Consider the following 22883-nt stretch of genomic DNA (forward strand, 5'->3'; position numbering starts at 1 on the left):
ATGGCACCAGAAGCAAAGGAAAAGACTGCATGCTCTACGCCTGATGGGCATTATCAGTTCACTGTTATGCCCTTTAGTTTAAAGAATGCCCCTGACACCTTCCAAAGGTTGGTGAATCAAGTCCTTGCTGGCTTGGAGTCCTTTAGTGCAGCATATCTAGATGATATTGCTGTCTTTAGTCCTCCTGGCCGGATCACCTGATCCACTTGGGGAAGGTTTTGCAGGCCCTACAATCAGCAGGCCTCACTATCAAGGCATCAAAATGCCAGATGTGGCAGGGCTCTATTGTATACTTGGGCCACCTTGTGCGTGGAGGCCAAGTGCATCCTTTACAGCCGAAGATCCAGACCATTCTGGACTGGGAAGCTCCTACAACCCAGACTCAAGTCAAGGCATTCCTTGGCTTAACTGGTTATTACAGGACGTTTGTGAAGGGGTATGGGTCCATTGTGACCACCCTCACGGAACTGACCTCTAAAGAGATGCCCAAAAAGGTAAACTGAAATCTTGACTGTCAAAAGGCCTTTGACACCCTGAAGGAGGCAATGTGCTCAGCACCAGTTCTTAAAGCTCCAGACTAGTCTAAGCAGTTTGTTGTGCAAGCAGATACCTCTGAACATGGGATAGGAGCAGTCCTGTCCCAAACCAACAATGATGGCTGTTATAAATGGGGGCTCTAGTTGGCAGTCGGTTTGCACCCTGTCCAAGTAGGGACCCTCATTGTAGTCAGGATAAGGGAGATACCCGCTCAGATAACCCCTGCTCAACCCCTTGGTAGCTTGGCACGAGCACTCAGGCTTATCTCAGAAGCAATGTGTAAAGCATTTGCACATAGCACACAGTAATAAGCGAAAACACTACAAAAGGACACCACACCAATTTTTTAAAAATAGCCAATATTTATCTACATGAAAAATGCAGTTCCTTGAAGTCGATAGCTCCACGTCGTTGTGATCAGCAAAACAAACAGTTCAGGCCGGCCGCGGCGTTGCAGGCCAGCTACGGTGTTGTGAAGACCCGCAAACAGTACCTTGGATTTGCAGGACGTCATGATCCTCGCGGTGAGCTCCGGAGAGCAGCGTCGCTGAAGTTGCGGTGTCGGTTCCGGAGTTTGTTCCGGAGTCCTCGGGCCCTTGAGGTCACATGCGTTGCTAATCGAACTCCAGGCTGATGAAGTCAGGTGTGCCGGCATGGATAGCGTCTGGGCTGCGGTGCAAAGCGGGACGATGCGACGCACGGTGCCCACAGGTCACTGTGGAGGCAGCAGCTCGGTGACGGCGAGACCAGGGCAGTGGTGTGAAGCGGGCGGTGTGTCGTGCGGTGTCCACAGCTCATGGTGCAGGCAGCGGCGTCGTTGTTGTTAAAGTGCTGTCGACGGTAGGCCCAGCCAGCGTTGCAGGACGGGACGGGACGGTGCTTTGTGACCCTCACGAGCAGTGTTCACAGGCCACGATGCAGGCAGGATGCCTGGTAACGACACAGGAGTCGATGGTGCTGGCGTCGGTGGACCGGGGCTGCGGTGAGGGACGGTGCTTTGTGTACCTCACAAGCGGTGTCCACAGGCCACGGTACAGGCAGCGGCACCGGTGTCAGAAGGAGCAGCGTCGTCGGGGATGTCTAGGCTGTGGTGTGAGCAGGTGGGGCCCACAGGTCATGGTGCGAGCAGCGGCTCGGTGAAGTCGTCCGAAGACGGCATCGGAGAGACCAAGGTCACGGTACGAAGCGGGGCAATGCGACTCTGTGAGGCGTCGGCAGGTCACGGTACAGGCCAGTGGCGTCGCTGGTGGAGTCGCGGTGGTTTCTCCTCTTGAACAGCAAAAAACACACAGTTTCCAGTGCTGCAGGTCGAGGAAACTGAAGTCTTTGGTGTCCCTGAGACTTCCAACAGGAGGCAAGCTCTACTCCAAGCCCTTGGAGAATTTTCTCAAGCAGGGCACACAGCAAAGTTCACCCTTTGCACTCTTTTGAGGCAGAAGCAGCAAATGCAGGCCAGTCCAGCAAAGCAGCACAGCAAAGGGACAGTAGTCCTCCTTCAGCTCTTCTCCTTGCAGAGGTTCCTCTTGATTCCAGAAAGATTCTAAAAGTCTGAGGTTTTGGGTCTTCTTCTTATACCCAGTTCTGCTGGCAAACTTCAAAGCAAAGTCTCAAGTGTTTGCAAGATCCTTCCTTGTCCAAGCCAGGCCCCAGACGCACATCAGGGGGTCGGAGACTGCATTGTGTGAGGGCAGGCACAGTCCTCTCAGGTGTGAACAACCACTCCTCCCTCCTCTCTAGCTCAAATGGCTCATCAAGATATGAAGGCTACACCCCGCCCCCTTTTGTGTCACTGTCTAGAGAGGTGCAAATAGCCGAACTGTCAAACTGACCCAGACAGACAATCCACAAACAGGCAGAGTCACAGAATGGTATAAGCAAGAAAATGCCTACTTTCTAAAAGTAGGCATTTTCAAACAGACAATTTAAAAACCAACTTCACTAAAAGATGTAGTTTTAAATTGTGAGTTCAGAGACCCTAAACTCCACATTTTTATCTGCTCTCAAAGGGAATCTGCGCTTTAAGGATATTTAAAAACAGCCCCCATGTTAGCCTATGAGAGAGATAGGCCTTACACAGTGAAAACTGAATTTGGCAGTATTTCACTGTTAGGACATATAAAACACACTAGTATATGTCCTACCTTAAACATACACTGCACCCTGCACATGGGGCTACCTAGGGCCTACCTTAGGGGTGCCTTACATATAGTAAAAGGGAAAGTTTAGGCCTGGCAAGTGGGTACACTTGCCAGGTCGAATTGGCAGTTTACAACTGCACACATAGACACTGCAGTGGCAGGTCTGAGCCATGTTTACAGGACTACTAATGTGGGTGGCACAACCAGTGCTGCAGGCCCACTAGTAGCATTTCATTTACAGGCCCTGGGCACCTCTAGTGCACTTTACTAGGGACTTACCAGTAAATCAAATATGCCAATCATGGATAAACCACTCAACAGTACACTTTACACAGAGAGCATATGCACTGGTTAGCAGTGATAAAGTGCCCAGAGTCCTAAAGCCAAAAAAAACAGGTCAGAAAAATTAGGAGGAAGGAGGCAAAAAGACTGGGAATGACCCTGCAAAAAGGGCCATTTCCAACAATGGCCTTGACCAGCCTGTTGCTTTCCTTAGCAGGAGGTTACTCCCCATGGAACAACAATGGGGTCCCATTGAGAAGGAGGTCTCTGCTGTGCTTTGGTCCCTGAAAATGTTGAGACCATACTTGTTTTGTACTCACTTTATTGTGTAAAACTGACCACAGACCTCTCAGATGGCTAATGCAAATGAAAGGCGAAAACCCTAAACTTTCGAGGTTGTCCATCTCCCGACAGGGAATTGATTTATAGTGGGACATAGATCTGGGACTGCCCATGCCAATGCAGATGGTCTTTCCAGGTTTTTCTACTTAGATAATGAAGACTCTGTTGGCAAAGGTTAGTCTCATCCTCTTTCGTATGGGAGGGAGTTGTGCGGAAAGTGCCCCTTTTGGCAAGGTTACCCCCCACTTTTTGTCTGATATTGATGCTAACTTGACTGAGTGTGTTGTGATCCTGCTAACCAGGCCCCAGCACCAGTGTTCTTTCCCTAAACCGTACCATTGTTTCCACAATTGACACACCCAGGCACACAGCTAAGTCCGTTGTAAAACATACTAGTGGTGCCAAGGGCTCTGTGACCAGGAGGGTCCCTAATTGCTGCAGCATGTATTATGCCACCCTACGGGACCCCTCACCTAGCATATGCACACTGCCATTCCAGATTGTGCGTGCTGGTGGGGAGAAAAGGCAAAGTCGACATGGCAACCCTTCCAGGGTGCCATGCCCACAAACCACTGCCTGTGGCATAGGTAAGCCACCCCTCTAGCAGGCCTTACAGCCCTAAGGCAGGGTGCACCATACCACAGATGAGGGCATAAATGCATGAGCAATTTGCCCCTTCAGTAACTAAGCCCATTCTTAGACATTGTAAGTGCAGTGTGGCCATATTAAGTACATGAGCTGGGAGTCTGTCATTACGAACTCCACAGCTCCATGATAGCTTCACTGAAGGCTGGGAAGCCTGGTATCAAACGTCTCAGCACAATAAACCCATACTGATGCCAGTGTTGGCTTTATTGTACAATGCACACAGGGGGAATCTTAGAGATGCCCCTTGTCTTTTACCCAACCCTTTAGTGTAAGGCTGACCAGTCTGTGCCAGACTGTCACTAAAAGACAAGTTTCTGACCCCATGGGGTGAGAGCCTTTGTGCTCTTTGAGGTCAGGAACAAAGCCTGCACTGGGTGGAGGTGATTCACACCTCCACACTGCAGGAACTGCAAAACTTGGTGGTGACCCTCAAAGGCTCAGGCCTCCTGTTACAATGTCTCGGGGCACTCCAGCTAGTGGGGATGCCCGCCCCACGGACAACGCCCCACTTTGCAAGTCTGGCGGGAAAATTAGGAAAAACAAGGAGGAGTGACCACTTCTGCTTGGACTACCTCTAAGGTGTCCAGAGCTGAAGTGACCCCCTCCCTGCAGAATCCTCCATCTTAGTTTGGAGGACAGAGACCAATAGGGTTAGTAATGTGCTCCCCTCCACGAAGGGAGTGGGCACAAGAAGGGTGTAGCCACCCTCAGGGAAAGTAATCATTGACTACTGCCCTCTGATGCCTGTAACATCCCTAAATCTAGGATTTAAGGGCACCCCTGAACCTAGCTCACCAAATTCCTGGTGACCTCAAGAAGAAAAGAAGAAAGAAGCAAGAAGAAGAGCTGCTAAGCCGATCCCAGCAGAGAAGACTCCAGACACCAACTGACTTGGCCCAAGCACTACCAGCCTGTCTGCAGCTTCAGAGACTCCTGCACCAAAATGGTGACGAATCCTGCAGGACCGGAAACCTCTACAAACTCCCAGAGAACTGCCTGCCCAGCAGAGGACCAAGAACTCCAGAGGACAGTGGTCCTGTCCACAAGAAGCTCCAAAAAGGACTCCAGAACCAACCCGGATCTGCGAGCCCTGTCAGCTCTGCACCCGATGCCCCCGGTCCGTGTCCAGGTGGCCCAGAGTAGGTTCCCAGTCTATCACGCCTTGTGTCTACCCTGGGTTGACCCCTCCAGGCCAACACTACGCCTACAGCCTGAAACCAGAAAACCCCCATGAACACGACCGGATCCGACGAAGATTCCTGACATACCCCTGCACCCCCAGGCCCGGGGGAATTCGACAGATGGTCCAGCAACATTCAGCAGGCGACCCTCCTCCTCACCCAGCTTGTGGTTTTCCAGAACCGAACTACTGGACCCAGCCAGCATCATCTTTTGTGACCCCTGGGGTCCTCCTATTGAAAGGCATTGGGTGCCCAGCCTTGTGTTTTCACCCTGCACCCGGCCACCCCTGTGCCTCTAAGGGTGTGTGACTGGTGCCTACCTGTTGCCCCCCATGTGTCCACCTACACCCCCAGGTCTGCTCTCCGAAGATGTGGGTACTTACCTGCAAGCAGATCCTTTCCAAGCACCCCCAGTCCTCATAGGATTCCATTGCAAACCCAACACCAACTTTGACCTCTGCACCAAGCCGGCCCCGTGTTGCTGGTGATGCACGTTTTGGGTCAACCTAAACTTCAACCTATGGACATCCTAATCTCCGAAGCCTGAAGTTGTAAATCGGTACCTACCTGTTAACTATACTAATACTTTTCCCCCCAGAACTCTATGGACTACTATGGAAAATTGCACTGTGTCAACTTTTGAACTAGAAAATTGCTATTTACTGCTTTATCTGCTAAAACCAAACAAAGTATATTTGATACATATGCTTGATATCTACTTATAACTGCACCTACCTGCAACAAAGTCCTTCTGGTTCTAGTAATAAAGTAACAAAATATATATTTTAATATAAAAACAAATGGCCTGGAGTTAGTTATTAAGTGTGTGCCTTACTGCTTGACCACACTACCATAAAAGAGCATTAATATTGTCTACTTTAGCTTTTGTTAAGCCTCTGGGGAACCCCTAGACTCTGTGCACACTATACCTCATTTTGCTAAAGTATATACAGAGCCAGCTTACTACAACGTACACATCACGGACGGTCCTGGGGCGATGCAGCAGAATTGTAATTGAAATGCAGCATGCCCTGCAATAGCAAAAACCAATCTCTGCTAATATATGTTGTGAAGATTGGGGTTACCGAAACCAGGCAAGTCGTCCAATAGGACTACATGGTGGGTTTCTGCACTAACTCCATTTTGAGCGTAAGGCCCAAAAATATCTTCAACTTCGCCAGCAAAGTGGGAGTCAACTGGTGTGCCGTAGAATGGGGCCCCAGAGTGCCTCGATGCTCCCTCAGAAATTATTTGGCATGCAAATTTGTTTGCTGCACAATTCGCTGAAGGAAGTCAACATCCAAAAAGAGATCGACGTAGTCAATTGGCAAAAAGCTGGCCGTATCGACTTTACATCCAGCGTAACCAGTAAAAGGTGGAATTTGGGGGCTAAACAAAATAGGGTGGCTGCCAAGAGAGCACTCAGTCTGTGCTTGCCGGTGCACACACCTGCTCTCTGGGTTGGGCTAACCTGCTGTTGTCCCGCTGCACAGACTATGCTTGCAAAGGGACAGCAAGACTGTCCTCATTGTCTCCATCAGAATCACTGGGAGAGGAGTCATCGGATGGGACTCCGCCAACTGGAAAATCACTCCCAGATTCTGCTCCATTGTCCTCTTCCTCAGATGCTGTCTCAATATCTGCTGTCTCAGTCTCTGATCCTGCCTCAGAGCTGTCCTCTAAAACCTTAGTTAGGGCATGAGCAGCAGTCATCCAACGAGACACCATCTCTGCTACTGGCTAAACTGTCCCTCTAACGGACTGGCCTAAGTAGAAGGTAGAAGTGGTCACAAAATTGCTGGTGTGTGTGTGATGTGTGCAACAGTAAACATCAGTCACCTTACCTTTGCTTCTTCCCTCAATCAGTAGATTCTCTGAAGACACTGACAAAATAAAAAAGACACACTATTACTACACACTATTATCTCACCTGGCCATATACCCATCATCACAGCCTTTGGCCCTGGTGGCACTCAGTGCGACAATAATTTTTGGTGCTCCCCCCCCCCATGACCTCCTCCCTGTATTTCCTCACTACCACCCAGAAAAAGTGCCCTTCATCTCTCCATAGCTCCCCTCGCACATACATTTCATTTGTTTTAAAGTGCAAGTAACGGCTGGCTTTACTAATCCACTCAGCTAGTCACATAAAACATAGACCTGTTCTTTGCAGCAGGCATATAAACGTTCTGCACTACTTTACAGCGTCAAAGCTACCACTAGACAAAAGTCCGATCACTTTCTCTAGCAGGAACATAATCACAAGAATTATCTTGACATTTTTATTGCTGTCTGAAAGATATATATCTATATATATACCTCTTATAGGATACCCCTCTCTCCCTCTCTCTCTCTATTTACAGAGAGAGAGAGTCTATCTCTATTTATCACTTTTTCTTATATATGGGTAGGTTTCCCTGGGGGCAGATTGCAGCTCCCGGAAAACATAACACGTATAAAACAAAGTCACTATATATATATATATATATATATATATATATATATATATTTATTTTTCACTCTATATATATACATATAAATAGAGAGAGAGTTATATATCACTTTTTTTTACACGTGTGCTTTCCTAGGGGGCTTATCGCGACCACAAGGCAAACCACACATGTATAAAAACAAATAATGCCCCCATAGGGGGTTGGCCCGTATCAGGAGCTCTGATCCCAACATTTTCAATAAGCTTTTTTGTAATTTTGTTTGTTAATCCCAGGGGGGGGAGGGGGAACGATTGCCCCTCCAAGGGAAAACTATACTTTATATAAAAAATAATGCCCCCTTTGGGTGGCAGGGGGGAAGGATGGCCCACTTATACAGGGGCCGCCCCACCCCCCAAACAAAATGCCTGGTGCCCTTTCCTGGTTGTAGATCGCAGTGGCGCTGCAAACTACAGCCAGGAAGGCATTGACGGAAAGGGGAGAGTCTCCCCTTTTCATTGATGCCTCCTGGCTTTTGGGGAGGCCGTTTGGGCCTTTTTCCCCCATCACAGTGAGGAGAGGATGCTTACCTGTTCCTGGATCCTCCGGTGGGGAAAACCTGTGACCTCATCACGCTTCGCTGATGTCACAGATGGACGGGAAGGGGGAGGCAGGGGGAAAGGCAGAAGCTCTTCCGCATCTCCTGAGGGCATTTTTAAAATAAAACATTTAAAGCCCACCCGTATGTCGCTCAATGAACGTGGCCCACACCATGAAGGGTGTGCATGTCTACAATTGGCCGAAACATGCACCTAAGGGGTTAACTTGTATATAGGTCACAGCCTAGTTTTCATATAAGTTATTTGATTAGATGCTTATGGGTCTCTGTTTTATTTTATCTATCACAATATGTAACTATGATCATAACAGGTATGCTTCAATATTGAGGAAAATATAAAAATTAAATAAAAACAAAAAAAGTTTATAAAAATACTCAAATAAATTAGCTTCATGTATAGCAAGACTTGAAAGTTTGAGTTTATAATTATCTATCCACACATGCGGAATGTTATACAATACAACTTTAGATCTCTATATCGATTATCTTCCTTATACATGTATACCGTTCCTATGTAGTTATGTATCTATATATTTATTATTTTACTCCTATTGTAGAAGAAAAAAAATCTTCAACTCTCTCCAATGCACTACTCTATGTCTCATCCTATACTTCTCTCAATGTAACCTCTACCTCCACTCTCTGACTTATCCCAAAACTCATTCCACAACTATGATCTCCCAAATAACTCTTTCTAGACTCTTCCCTTCTCTAGCCCTCCTTGGCTCACCCAAACCTCATTTTACTACTATGATCTCCCTAATAACTTTCTAGACTCTTTCGTCCTCTATTCCTCCTTGAACTCATCCCAAACCTCATCTTATTATTATGATCTCCCAAATAACACTTTCAAGACTCCTCCCTCTGCCATTATCCTAGTCAATGAAACTAACAGATTCACATGCACACTGCTCAAATTAACGATTTATATATCCCCGTACAAATCCACCAGTAATCCTTTTTGGGTTCTGGAGTAGCGTGCTATTCCCCAAAAAGCATTTCAATGCCTTGTAAGGGGCAGTAAGTGCTCAATAAATACAATTACAGTATCCACTATTATTTTTTTAATTGTCCTTCTATCTGCTTAGCTAAGAAATATTAGCATGTATGGGTGACAGTATTTATAATCATTGGCGTCTAGGGTGGACGTAACGTAGCACAGAAGTTGGATGTGAAGTGCTTTTTAGCCCTCGCCTATACAATGCTGTGCTGTGCTGCAAGATGCATTGTTTACAGTTCAGTGGGTTTACAGCCCACCCACAAGATCCCATTAGTTTTCGTTGTCACTCTCATTTACAATTTTATGATTGCTTAGATTCCACAGTCTTCCCTTCCTTTCTTGTATTAGCTCCTCTCTGGAGCACGGACAAAGTAGTGTGTTCTTCCTTGTTTTTTTACAACACACTTTTTTTTTAATTCTATAAGCACTTCAGTATTATTCCTGGACATACAATGTGCTTTCCTACTTTTAGCACAGGCACACGGCTTATGTTGCTGTCACCCTATTATCTGCCATCTCTATTGACGTTTTAGTTACTTACACGACAACTATACTCTGGCTTGCCACTCCACTTCACACAGTGCCATTCTATGCCACTCCACCCCACTGTATGCAACTCTACGCCACTCCCACTCTGCTCAACTCCAGACCACTCTACACCACTCCACTCTACACTATGCTACTTCACTAAACACCGCTCCACCCCAATTTATATTAATCTATTCTAAGCTACTCCACTCTATGCCTCTCCACTTTACGCCGTTCTATCTTTCCCCGCTCTATCTTTCCCCGCTCTATTCAACTCCACACTATGCCACCCAACAGTATACTCTTGTCACCCTGCTGTATTCCCTGCCATTATGTTTTAGCTACTCTGCTGGAAAACATGGCTAAGGGTCATTGACAAATTCAATGGCTGTCAAGACGGCGAGACTTATTGGCTTTGCCAATGCTTACTCTAAACGGTGATTCCCATGTCCTCCTCGGGCTGAGCGCAGCCGTATGGACTGCAGAGTCCATGAATTTCACCTCCACTTGTCATCATTAAACTTAAGGATACACTACAAAGACATACAAAACAGTATGTGAACTGTAAGACCACACAACAATGCTTCTCTGCTCAACCGTGGGTGCTGCGTAGAACGAAAGACTCCCTGAACCCGCACTTTATTCTCCAGGGATGGTGGAAAGCGCACCTTCAGTCCGCTTTCTGTATCTTTTGCTTCAGAGTCCGGATATGGTGTGCTGGCGGGCGCCAGAGGTTTGTTTGTTTTACTTAGACTACAGCTCCCATAGTTCCGTGTTCTGTGACGTCAACGCCCGGGAAAAGAAACGGGGTTCAAGATGGAGGCAGTTTGATGCTGAGGTAAGAGGCCGCGGTGATAGAAATGTATCATGCACTTTCTATTTTGGGAAATACGACCTGCGTCTGTATCTTAACATTTGGTTGACCACACCGGAAGAGGGAGTCCTGTTACCTTATTTTGACGTTCCCGTCTGTGTCGTTATTGGGATCTACTGAAAAGCTAATTTGATTAGAAGACGTTCTGTGTCTCCGCGGACACCGACTTCTAGTAGTTGGATTTTCTTCCCCTTCACCTCAAGTGAGCTAGCGCTACAGTTAACAAAATGAACTTGGCTGTTAAGTCGGATTCACAAATGGCGTTTTTAGTGTCATCTGGTAAGGGGCCCCTTCTGTAACTAGCGGGCGAAGTACAATAAAATGTATGGCAGCTGTGATCCTGAGCACAAGTGCAGAAGGGACGGGGAGCTTGGGCTGGTGTGTGTTAGAGCGGGGAGAGAGAAATGGTTGAGGAGAGACTTAATGCAACTGTTTTTGGCATTTGACCAAATGCAAACCTTAAACACATATTGAATTAAAGGTAAACTAATATGTGGGAAATGCATTGATCTGGTAGTAAAGCTCAGTTAATTAAATGTGGACTGTGGCCACTTCAGGTGTCTACCTCCAGGATCGCTGATCGGAGTTCTAGTTGGTGTGACGTTCGGGACTGACAGAAAGCACTGTGACTAGGGTGACCGTCCCGAAACTAGGGTGACCACCCGTCCGTAAATTTCACGGACTGCCCGTAATTTCTCCCTGCCATCCATTGTCCGTGATGAAAGGCTTAACGGACAGCATTTGTCCATAATTTAAGGCCTTCACTTAAAGGACAAAATCTAATCAGGGCAAATCAGTGTTCCCAGCTGGATTGAAAGGCAGGGAGTATCCTGTGCGCTGAAGGAGGGAGAGGCAGACATATAAGAAAAGGCCTTCTTGCCAGGGTGTCTCCTTCCCTAAATAAACACAAATGTGTGCAACTAGTAAATCTGCAAATTTAAAGGGGCCTGGAAATCTGCATTGACTTTAATCAAAGGAGTCACTTGAAGCTTTCTGATGACAAAGATATTTTCTTTTAGAAAGGTACTGTAAGGGTGTTCCAAGGTGAGCTGTAGAGTGTGTGGGATTATTGGACTGTTATAAAGAAAATTACTACTAGGTATAAACTATATATTATTCAAATCTGTATTTTAGAAGGACTTTTTATTTATTTAACCAAAATGTATGTGCGCATTTTGTAGCAGCCTATCGCATGATGTATGTAATGCATGTTTAAAATAAGGACTTACACCTTCACAGTTCTGTCAGGGACCTCGGTACCTCATAGTACTAAAAACATTGGCAAAGCCAATAAGTCTCATACACGCAAGAGTTATTGGCCTTGCCAATGTGTTTTAGCCACGTTATACACCGGAGTGGCTGCTGTTCAACACGGCTAAAAGTTATTGGTAGAGTGGCATAGTGCACAGTGGTGCAGAGTAGAGTGCAGTGGGGTACAGTGCAGTTGTTTAGAGTGCATTGGCGTAGAGTGCAGTGGCATGGAGTGCCGTGGGGCAGAGTAGAGTGGCATAGAGTCCAGTGGAGTATAGTGACATACACTAGAGTGGCAGAGTGCAATAGTGTTGAGTGGTGCTTTGGCATAGAGTGCAGTGGTGTAGAGTGGTGCACTGTACAGTATAGTGCTGTACAGTGCAGTGGAGTGATACAGAGGAGAGTGGCATAGTGTGCAGTGGCGTAGAATGTAGTACTACAGAGTAAAGTGGTGCAGAGTACAGTGGTGGAGAGTGCAGTGTAGAGTGTCAGTGTATTGGTGTAGAGTGGCACAGAGCAGTAGCGTGGAGTACAGTAGTGCAGAATAGAGGGCAGTGGCGTACAGTGCAGTTTAGAGTGCATTGGCGTAGAGTGCATTGGCACAGAGTGACATGGGGCAGAGTAGAGTGGCATAGAGTGAAGTCGAGTAGAATTGTATATAATAGTGGCAGAGCGCAGTAGTGCAGAGTGGTGCAGCGGCATAGAGTGCAGTGGCATATAGTGGTGAGGAGTGGATTAGTGTGGAGGAGTGCAGTGGCATAGAGTGCAGTAGTACAGTGTGGTGTAGAGTACAGTGGGAGAGTGCATTTTTTCTGTGGAGAGTGTCAGTGCAGTGGTGTAGAGTGCCATATAGTGGTACAGAGTACAGTGGTGCAGTGTAAAGGGCAGTGACGTACAGTGCAGTTGTTTAGAGTGCATTGGTGTAGAGTGGCATGGGACAGTGTAAAGTGGCACAAAGTGCAGTGGAGTAGAGTGGCATACAATAGAGTGGCAGAGTGCAGTAGTGTAGAGTGGTACAGTGGCATACAGTGCAGAGTAGGCTCCATAGGCATCCTACTGATGTACGGCAGTGTCTATTCCCAAGGGTCGCAAATTACCTACCTCATAAATATTCATGAGGTAGGTCGCAATTTGCAACCCCATTGGGAATGGCTGCACTCACAGGGATGGTGGCCTGCTGTGGGCAGCAGACCACCATGTCTGTGACTGCTTTTAAATAAGGCAGTGTTATATATATTTTTTAAACACATCCCTTTTTCCTTAAAGGAAAACAGAATACATAAAAAAAAATAATGAATAGTTTTCCATGGGACCACTGCCTGCTCTGAAGAAATAGTTTCACATCCATTTGCATTCTGCAAATCGTCCGTTTGCAACGAGAAAGAGGCTTGGTACATCTGGCCCCAAGTTCCCGTGGAAGACAGAGCCTGGCATTTGACCTTCTTCATTGAATGCACAGCAAGTGTGATGAGATAAGAACAATATTTACAGGCCTGTTTACAGAAAGGGAGCACTCATAAAGATACTGTAAATAATGTTTGGGCAAGGGAAGGGACAAACTCAAACTGCATAGCCCGAAACACACAAAGCCAGCAAATTGAAAGCAACGAAATGTGAGTTACAAACCACAAAACCAATGGCAAGCAACGGGTGAAATGCATTCCCAAGGAAGCTCTATGAATGTACTTAAAGTGACAGCCATGGGATACTTCATGGAAAAAGTCCAGTATTTTAGTCCAGTCTGTATCTTGCAGAGGTTTGGCCACATCTGTCACCCAGGTAGTATGAGGAGAAGACCTTGATTGGTCTCATTGTTACAGGAAAGGTCTGTAAACCTATTCTATCAATTTGACACCGGTCCCTATGGTGTAGAGCTTCTGGCACACCTCATGTAGGGTTAGTGCTAGAAGGCAGACATGAAATAGGGCATTTAATGATTGTTTAAGGTGTTTGTAAGAAGTTGACCTGGTTGAAGATGGTAATCTGCCATAACGGTTTGGAAATTTAGAAGCTTACCGTCCAGAAGCAAATCCCCCAATTTTAAGACACCTGCAGCATGCCATTGATGGAGCTGCTCTGAGCACAGCCGTCTGTGCAAGTGGGAAAGCTTAGCAAAGGTAGTGCAGGAGCACAGGGTTTCTTCATGTCAGTGAGTTTACAGGTTCTAGCAAGGCAAGAGAAAGTTATGCATCATAACCCCGGATGGTGATCTGTTGAAAGGTCAGTAGGAATCAATGAGTAGTGCAGTAAGCCGCCCTTGAAAGTCTTTACGGATAAACCCCATCTCATGCAGGAAGGGTGGTCAGAAAGCCAGAAAGCTAGAAAGCTACCCATTGGTCCTGTGCAGCTGAATACTAGCATTATAAGTCCAGAAGGCCTAATCCTCCCGCAGTCACAGGTAGATTTAGAGTAGAAAGAGCTACCCGATGGCACCCCAGCGACAAAATCAGATGTGTGGCATGTCTGAAGAAGGAAAGAAGGACGAGCAAGGGAAGGTTTGCAGAATAATACTGTCATTGGGATAGCACACCATCTTCACTAGTGCCATGTGGCCCACTACAGAGAGCAGAAGAGAAGACCAAAAAGCAAACTGGGCTCAAAGGGTCGTGACGCTCTGCCGAGATTTCAATCCTGCAAATCAGCGGGAGAATGGTAGATATTGATCACTAGGTATCGAAAATTAACTGGCACCCAGTTCAATCTGAGGTCTAATTGTATAAAAGGGGGAAACAGTGCCATATGTTAAAGAAACACTAATTACATTTAAAAATTGTTACATTTTGTTTGTGCAATTTACATCCCAAATATTTTGAAGATTCTCTGTGTACTTGATACTTATGGATAACCCACATCACTAGTTTGTCTTTTGCTCATTTTCAAAACCATAAAGCGGGCAATTGCCTTGCACAACCTTGCAAGGAGTCTGGCCACTGCTCACCCTTCACAAGCACAAGCAGTGGACCATTGCACCAGAAGAGTTTGCCAAGGTGGGTGGGTGCTGCTTGTTCAACCACTTGATGGTGCCTCTTCTGTTTGTCTCCTGTCTGCAGAGACAACTCCTCATGTACCCAATACCTTCCGATAGTCCTAATAGACCCATCTTGTCTGATTTTTTTGAATTGTCCCACTTTGTTCTTCTCTTCCTTATTTATCTGGTTCTTAGCAACAACCTCCTATTTGAGCTCAATTTCACCCTCCTCTTTTATTATCTTTGATTGGTAGTACGGGCTCCCAGTTCGGAGATAAATGTAGAGTCCCAGACATACACTCTAGTGCTGTGAGACTACAGAAAAGTTGTGGATACCTCAAATCCTGACATTAGGGGTGAGACTCCCCCACACGATATGCTCTGCCTCACTAAATTTTTTATGTTGAAAGTCCATGGGCGGTTGAGGTGAGCCAGATGTTTTTGTTCAATTTGTTTAAACTAACATAAGGTTAATTACCTGAATGTTTCCCAAACTGTTTGCCCGAGGCTTTAAAATGTTCAGAAACATAATCAAAATGTTGTTAAGAAAGATTGGGTAGATGTGATGGCCTTGACACAGTGATAAAGAGCATTAATTTACTACTGAACAAGAACTTAATGTGACACCTGAATGTAGCATACTAGGAGGCAATCACGAAAAGACCAAAATAAATAAGTAGTGCTATGTTAAAAAAGAGTGAATAAATGCCCTGATAACATAATGGGTATGGAATTTCTTGGATTTTTGTCCTGAATTTTGACCCTTTGTACAGAATTGTTTACAGTCCTGCCGAGAATTAGCCTCAGTGCCAGGTGGTCATCCTAACTGTGACCTATAGAAATCATTAGTTTGAAGAAAAAAAAAGTGCCTAGTATAAGAAAGGTTGTTGCTGTTTTAAGAGTATTGCACACAGTATAGAACAGGTTGCCAGAAGATGGTATCTCTGTGCAAGTCTCAAAAAGAGTAATGCTTCGCCACCATGAATCTTCAGATTACATAACCATTTAAAGCCTATACTGGCTGCAGCGCTGCCCTTCGATTTGATGATTAACGAAATTCACATATTTAAGTAGTAGGCACCCACGAAAGACGACTTGTTTTTTTTTTAGTTCTCTGCCCTTTCACTGCCTTGACAGTACAGGAGGAACGGAGGAAGTTGCAGGGCACAGTTCCACTTATCCTCTTCCATTTTAATTCAAGGTCGACATTAGCCGTTCAGGAACAGTTTTGCTTTTTAAGGAAACGTTTGGGGGCTGGTTTGGTATAATGAAGAAAAAAAAAAACGTGATCTCTGTTCCCAAATGACCCTGTTAGTTTGCCTTCTGCCTATGAGGTGCTAATGGTGCCCAAGCATCTATGTGCATAACATGAGATGCCGAAACTAGACTCCTTTTCAGATTGTTTTGTGCGATTGTTGTTAAACCACCAGTAAAGTAACTGAGAGAAACATCAGTTGACTCAGTGTGATCTACCGAGAGAAGTCGGTGGTCTTTTTTGCAGACTGGTGTTACCTTTGGAGCTTTGTGTAATAGTTTAAGCCGCTACGCTCCAGGCTCCAAAGGCGGATCAAAACATTTTTTTTTTTTTTTGGCGGGGAGTTACTGTCCGGTGAAAAGAGAGTTTGTGTATGTGGTTCAGTTGCCATCATACTGCTACTGCTTGTTTAGATTTAAACAGGGTAGGCTACTTTCCATTATCACTTTACAGGAAAAAGTGAACATATGTGTACATTCTGCATGCCGAGCTATCCGGTGTTTATTTGGGAGTAGTCAAGAGACGCTGATTGTATTTTTGTAGTCTTTCAACCCTACTCCACTTCGGACTTTTTCTCTTTAAAAGATCTACCTGTAATTAGACATTTCTTTTATTCGCTGTCATTACTAATTCTACCGTATCCGAGTTCACTCTTTATACCGCCTGCTTAATTAACCTTGACTGGTCATTTAAAAGGCCTTACACATTTTTAGCACTTCTACAAGGGCTCAATTCAAGTAGTGGGCGCTCTCAAAAATCATGGGCAGCTCCAAATCTAACACAGAGCTTATATTTGGTGTCTTCAAAGCATATTTGTATACTTGCAGACCTCATGCCAAAGTCCAAAGTCCCTAAAATTTACACTTCTTTTTCTCCATACTTCATGCTGGACTGAAACAATAAATTCCATGGCTTCCTCCCAATGGCTCCACAGTGTATAGCAGCAAGAGACGTACAGTGTTGCAGCAAGATAAGTGCTCTTTCAATAAGCAATGCCTGAGCTCTGAAGTGAAGGATATTGTGTTATCTGGATAACAAGGTAATCAAATGTAATTGAACTGATATCCCCAGAAACGTTGCAGAGGCATACCTTGCTATTTTAATACCTATGGCTGTAAAATCTTCCTTAAGGGACAAGATTTTTTAACAACTTTATTTAACTATTTGAGGGTTAGTACAGCTTACTAGGTGAATAATTTCAAGCATACATTAATATGTACAGTAGGATAGATGGCATATCAATGTCATTTGGGTCATCATTATCTGTAAACAATATCAGGTCATTGATCAGTGTTTAGTCCTTCGTGGGTATCCAGAGTCTCATCCTCAGTCATTCATACCAGTGTGTGTGGGGCGAGGGCATCATTAGGTCGAGTGCACAAGCACTTTGACCTGTTGTATGTATTATGGGCTTTTAACCACGCCCATAACTTTCATTCGTTCCTGGGCTTGCCTTTCAAAAATCGCTTGATGTCATTGCTAAATGCTTTACATTTGTTCCCCCACCCACCCCCCACGTGAGGCTGTTTTTATCACGCCTTGCAGACTGCCCCTGTTACATGGATTATTGCACAATTGCCGATATACTTCAGCCTAGACAAACTCTTTTTTTTTTCCCTTTGTCTCTCCCCTTTGTGCTTTATGGTGGCCATGGCACTCACAGCGTGAACAGGCACAATAGCGTGAACTTGATCAGTGGTATTGGAGTTTTGGTGACATTGTTCACAGTTACCTAAGCAGAGTAATTTCTTGTGGCTTTCCCCTTAACACTTGAATTTGGTAAATGCTTTAAATAAACAGAAATCCTCAAAGCGAAAGCTGCTCTCTAGCCGATACTACAATATTCACTGCACTTGGGGAAACTCGCCCCATAATGCTTTGCAGGGCATATTTACAGAACATTTTTGCTTATAACTCAGCCTGCGGTGGTCCTAGGAGAATGGGACCGACTACAAAACTTGGGTCCCCACACTAGGTTAGTAAAATAATAACCCCTCCCACCATTCAGTGTATTTTAAGCTTTCTCATGGCTAGAACTTTTGTTTTACAGCTCGAAGAAGTTTTCTTTTAAAGGCTGTGTTTGTAATATCATTGCAGTTGACCTGCAAGCCATAAAACGCCCTCTAGGGGCTAAGTATATGGTTACACTTTATTACCTTCTCCTGTTTTTTTTCATGGGGTTATGCTCTGTAGGGGCTCACAATATGGTTACATGACCATATTTCTTACAAATGATATTTTTATTATGGTTCGCTCTAGGGGCTGTTTTGAGCATTACAGTCTAATGCCAAAAGTTTACACCAGATAAAGGTTTATATGATCATTGTATATATTTTAATAATCTCTCCTTATTACAATTATGACCATGATTGGGGCCATCTTAACATCCTTTTTATATAACCATCCTCTTCAGAGCCTCGAATGGGGGAGTGGATCCTGTTGCTCTGAGTGGTGATGTGCCCTGGGTGTGTCGAAGATATAGAGGGATAGCATTCATTTTGCAAAGGGAGACGTGAATGCTAAGGCCTTGTAGGTAAGCATTTGATGCTGGCTTAAAGTCCTTTGCCCTCATTGTCTTTAACTTGTAATGCCAACTTCACAGTGCACCTCCTGCCAGCTTCAGTGCAGCCCTCAAAGCCAGAATTCCTTTTTGCCTACCCCAAGGGTGGGAGTGACCAAGGCAGTAGTCTTTGGTCAAAGGGACCATCCTCCATCTGGGCGCCTCCTATTGCGTTACAATATCAGGATACAATCAATTGATTAAATGGGTCCATTCAATATGTGAGTGCTATATCAATAGAAGAGTTAAAATGTTTTATTGCAAAATTCAGAAGTAAAGCAATATGGAGTCGGTGCCTTGAAGGCTTTCAGTAGAAAGAGTAATACAGAAGAAGGCAAAATCAGAAATGAGTCTAAATCTCAAGTGGCAGCAAAACCGGGAGAATAACGGGCAGCATCCCTAGTAGAACAAGAGTCTTCTGGCTCACCCCCAAAATCATGGGTTTTTATACATAATTTTCATATATGAAATTAACAGAAGTGCAGAACTGCTGTGTTGTGAGCAAATGAATGTATAATTTCATGAGCAAATCAGAGCGCAATTCATAATAAACTTCATATTATCTTAACACCATCCCACTACGTGAATAATAGCCCCCCCCCTTTTTTTTTCCTTTTTGCAAATGCCATCTGAAAATGGTGGAACAAATTATATGCATGAATAATCTTGTGTTACCTGAACGAATAGAGCACAGTGAACCAGCGGACGGGCCTGAAGGCTAAATTTGCAATTTGTAACCAAGCTGGGCAAAGTGTATTGAAAGAAGCATAAATGACGACAGTGGAAATAAATAAGTACATCTCAGCTTGACTGTGTGCTGCAGAAATGTGCCAGGAGACACATGGGCAGAGCAAAGACATAAGTGACAAGGATGACTTTTGTATAAGATGGCGGTCATAACTAAATTGTGGCCTGATTAACCAGGATCTGAAAAAGCGGTTGTTCACATTATAAGACTTTGTTTCAAAAGCAACAGTACCATATCACTGTGTAAGCAAGTTTGAAAATGTGTTCTGCACATTAATGATGCCCAAAATATATAACCACACACACAAATTCTCAACACTGTCCGCAAGATCTCATTCAGTTTCCATCCCTCTTTTTCATTCTTCAGCTTTAATAATTGACTGTAAAGTTCCCAAGAGCTAACCCCTTAGTTTGACATTATTTAAGTTTTTCATTATACCCCTCCCCTACCTTGGTGCGCTCATTTGGATTAGAGATCATGTCATACGCTAACAACATTAAAATCAGTGTAACCTCTTAGTTCAAGAAAATAATCTGTTTATCTAATCTCAGTTAGCTAAATGGATAAAAAAGAAACTCCTGAAATTGTGATAAAACATAGGTTCTGATTTTGGGTAACAGTCTATCCATTTAATCATCTCTGTGGTGGTCCTCCTAAGACCTCCATACAGGGTGCAGACTGTATGTGGTAGCTTTTGGTGTCTTTTTTTCTTGTGTTCTGCAGTACAACACAAATGCTGCTCAGAGGCCAACAGGATCGTGACAAAACTTTTTTTTGTTTTTGTTTTAACTTTGACACCGGGGATGTCCCTCTGTCCTTGGGGGGGGGGGGGGGGGGGGGTAACAGGTGCTCTGCGCATATCCTAAACATTTTTATGCTTCTGTTCAGTTCCAAAAACAATTAAAAAAAAACATTAGCATCATGAATTGCATGTGAAATAGAGTAAACATATGGATATCGAACTGGGGCTCTTCCACAGCTTCCAGAAAAACAGGCTAGGCTCAAAGCCGGTGTCTTAGACCATGCTTTGATATTAGCAAAGCTTCTGGCGACCAAGCACTTGAAGTCAACTTCCCCACCCACGGTGGTTGCCTGGCACCAATCCTTGCTAACTAGGGTGGAATATAATGTGCTGTGGCGGAAAGAGTCCAAGGGTCTGAGAAAGCGCCCCCCTGCACAAGGGTGGGATTCATTACTTGTGGCCTTTCAGTACTCAATACATACCCACCCTGATTGCATGGCTGCAAACATAAAGCCTCCCCCCATCACCCGGCCGCATCATACTGTTAGTGACACCACACTGAAGCACGCTTCCCTGGACTGACACCTGGTTCCATAGGTGAAATTCTGCTGGACTGCACCTGCATGCACGGCATTCCACGCAAGAGTGCTCCTACCTCGGTTAGCCTCACAAGCTAACTCCCCACTTTTGCGAAAACTGTACTCTCACTCCACCCCTCGCACCTCCCAGAGGTTGCATGTTAGGGTTAGGTGCTAGTAGGGGAGGATGAGTCCGGGAACATGCTGAGTGACTGGTTGGTTCTTCCTTTGAGTGGAATTTGTTGATGCTATAATTGCATCATTACAGAAAACAGTCTTTGCTGCTTTGGAGCCCTTGAGAAGGCAACTACCAGTGTTGGCAGCAAAATCCTCAATGAAACCCCCCTGCTGGAGGAATGTTTGTGGCCCGTTTGGTCCGTTGAACCTTGGGGTGCTCCAGGAGGCCAGAGAAAAAGCCAAGACCAAAGCGATTGCCAAGTCTCCTCTCTCTGATGCCTTTGAAAAAATGAGGCTGTTTTTTCTCCAAAGGCACATAGGGGAAACCAGGGACAAATTTTACCCCAGGCATACCCCTGCAGAGCATGACCCCCTCCAGTGGGGGAGAACTTGATGGAAGGAAGGATTTGGAGAACCAAGATCTGGCACTAAACCTAGCCCTAGTAGACCTTGGATACCGGAAGGCGGTCCCAAACAGCCCAGTAAGGACGGAGATCCCTTAGATGATGCTTCAGGGGCCAGAGAGCCTGCGGGCATGCTGGACCCAGATAATCAGTATCAGTGGTCCTTACATAGAATTCACTTACAAAATTGTCTAAAGCTACTTTGCTTGCCTCTAAATGCCAAATTACATTAATATGGTGTATGAGCTATAGATATACTATCAACATACAATCAAAACATTGTTATACTATGCATACATATATACGAAATTGCAAGCAACATTATGCCTTGTACAATATATTCAAATGATAATAAGCACACAAATATCAACTGTGAGTGGCCTCAAAAGCAGAAATAAGTCATGGCAAACACAAACCCTTGTTCACTAATCCTAGTAAATATACCTATACTTTCAACTTGTATATCGGATACATCTTAATGCATGTTGATATGTGCTGAAGGCAATAGCCTTGATCCTAACTCCACTATGCAGTTTGGTAAAAAAGAGAAAGATCATCTCTGAGAGCCAGAGTCGCTCTTGCTTGTTTTCTTGTCTGTCTCATTAAGTAAAAGCTGCTTTCCCACCTATTGCCTACGCAGAGGATGAAAATAAGTGTGAATGCCACATAGCAGGATAAATATAAAAAAACTTTCTTTTTTAGGTCGAAGCGTACCAGGCATGCTGAAAAGTGACCTAGGAATGCACTCTGCCCATTGCCAAACATTGGCTTGTTGTTTTGTCATTCACTTCCTTGCTTTCTTTTTGCTGGCTTTTTGTATTAGCCTGGCTATCCTCTGTTTGTCCCTTCCATAGAGTGTAGCTTTATTACACGCTTCTGATTGGTTGCTTCTATGGTTTCAGTAGTGTTTGCCTTCCAGATATTATCATTATTATTATTATTATTATTATTATTATTATTATTATTATTTCATTTTTTTAACCACTTCATGAGACACGAGTTCATGTGTTTCTACCTGTTCTCTGTTGTGTGCTTTTCTCTGCACTGTTTTCCTCTGTTTTCTGTGTTTTTATTTGCCAACTCCACTTCTCCCCTACCAGCCTTCCCTGCTTTTTCACCCACCTACCCTTCTGTTCTGATTATTTTACCCCTCTCGCTTTCGTTCATGTCCCTCCACCACAGTCCGTTTTCATTTTCTTGATATTTCTTTAAAGTTTGTTAACTTTGCCAATGCTTGTTTTTTTCTAGCCCTGTAACGTTTGGCGTTGTACCCTCAGGGTTACACTGGACGTAGCTGCCATTCTTCAACTTCAGAGGAAGAGCAGCTTTTACTTAATCAGCAGGACAAGGAGAGAAGCGGGGTCTCAGCTTGCCTCTCAAACACCTTTGCATTGCAACTTGGTAAAAGACCCATTGTTGCCTTTGCAGACAAAAAGGGTTTAAAAAGGAGGAGGGGGACGGGCCTAGGACGAATGTTACAGGGACTGGCCGCACCAGAGAGCCAGCAAGTTGGCAGAGCCACAGTGTACTCCCTAAGCAATTCTATAATCATTGTTCCAGCGGTCAAGGAAGAATTCTGGTTGACTGTCCAGGTGCCATTGTCCATTGTAAATTAGACAGCT

General features: G+C 44.8%; 1 protein-coding gene across 3 annotated transcripts in view; it reads left to right on the forward strand.

The window, feature by feature from the left end:
* Nucleotides 1–10440: 10440 nt before the first annotated feature.
* Nucleotides 10441–22883, forward strand: part of TSSC4 (tumor suppressing subtransferable candidate 4) — a 53795-nt gene continuing 41352 nt past the window's right edge. The window contains exons 1-2 of one of the 3 annotated variants that reach the window (XM_069223189.1): nt 10443–10542; nt 16987–17091. The gene's annotated coding sequence lies outside the window, so the exon portion shown is untranslated. Of the gene's footprint in view, nt 10543–16986; nt 17092–18465; nt 18586–22883 lie in introns of those variants that run through there. The other 2 variants (XM_069223187.1, XM_069223190.1) reach the window with 2 other exon arrangements.

This window comes from Pleurodeles waltl, chromosome 3_1 (genome assembly GCF_031143425.1).
Source record: "Pleurodeles waltl isolate 20211129_DDA chromosome 3_1, aPleWal1.hap1.20221129, whole genome shotgun sequence".
Classification (NCBI taxonomy): Eukaryota; Metazoa; Chordata; class Amphibia; order Caudata; family Salamandridae; genus Pleurodeles; species Pleurodeles waltl.